Below are 1,054 nucleotides of genomic sequence, written 5' to 3'. Positions count from 1 at the left end.
GAATGTGCACAAATACCGATCTCTTCCAATCAGTTCAGCCAGATAGCTGACTAGTTTCTTGGCAGAGATGAGTGAGTGCCTCCTGTGCCACCTCATTTTCTTGAAAGATTTCAATTTTTATTCCATCAATTCCTGGTGCCTTGTTCTTTGCCAATAGTATGATCTAAAATCAGTCATGTGTTGTTGTTGTTATGGTAATGAAATTGGTTTAGTCTAGGGTATATATTGAATTAATCTCTCTCTTTCAAAAAACTTTTATTGTAAATTGGATGAAGGTTTACAGAGCAAATCTGTTTTCCATTCAAAAACATTTTGTTTCATATCATTGACTGCAGGTCCCACAATCCCCATCACTTATTCCACTCCCTGCTTATGTTGCTTGTCTTCATTGCTCCTTCTTTCCTAATCCTTTCTGCCTTCCTAACATTGTCCTTGAGTCTGTGCTGCCCTTTTGTTCTCAAAGGGTTGATTATAAGGAGCTCGTGCCTCCCTAGTGTTATTGTTTGTCTTATATATTTGTCTATTTTGGGAGCTGAAAATTGAGCCACCAGGATGACTTCAGTTCCAGGCCTGAAGGGAACTAAGGGTCTGGTCTTTTGCTTTAAATGAGTTTGAGCTTTGTTCCATATGTTTCTCCCACTCTATCCAAGACTTTCTAAAGTGGTCCCTTTCAGAGAAGTCAACAGTGATAGGGGACACCATCTAGTTCTTCTGGTCTGAGGGTCATACAGGTTGAGGTCCATTAGTCCAATGCATTATTTGTTTCCATGTATCTTTGATTTTCTTCACACTGCTTTGCTCCAGACAGGGAGAGACCAATAGCTACACCTTAGATGGCCACTCATAAGCTTTTAAGACTCGGGTCTCTACTCACCAAAACTCACTGTTTTTACAATGGTCGGATCTGGAAATCCTCAAAAGGTGTTGTAGAGCCTAGACTAATCCACTGGCGCTCCCTAGGAACATGTAAGCATAGTCCTAGCTAATAAATTGTCCCAAAAAGAATCCCTCACGGCACTGCACTCCTATTTTTATAACAGCTTTAAGGATGATT

Source organism: Chrysochloris asiatica, unplaced genomic scaffold, assembly GCF_000296735.1.
Source record: "Chrysochloris asiatica unplaced genomic scaffold, ChrAsi1.0 scaffold00052, whole genome shotgun sequence".
Classification (NCBI taxonomy): domain Eukaryota; kingdom Metazoa; phylum Chordata; class Mammalia; order Afrosoricida; family Chrysochloridae; genus Chrysochloris; species Chrysochloris asiatica.
The sequence above is the reverse complement of the archived record's forward strand: the minus strand, read 5'-3'. Positions refer to the sequence as shown.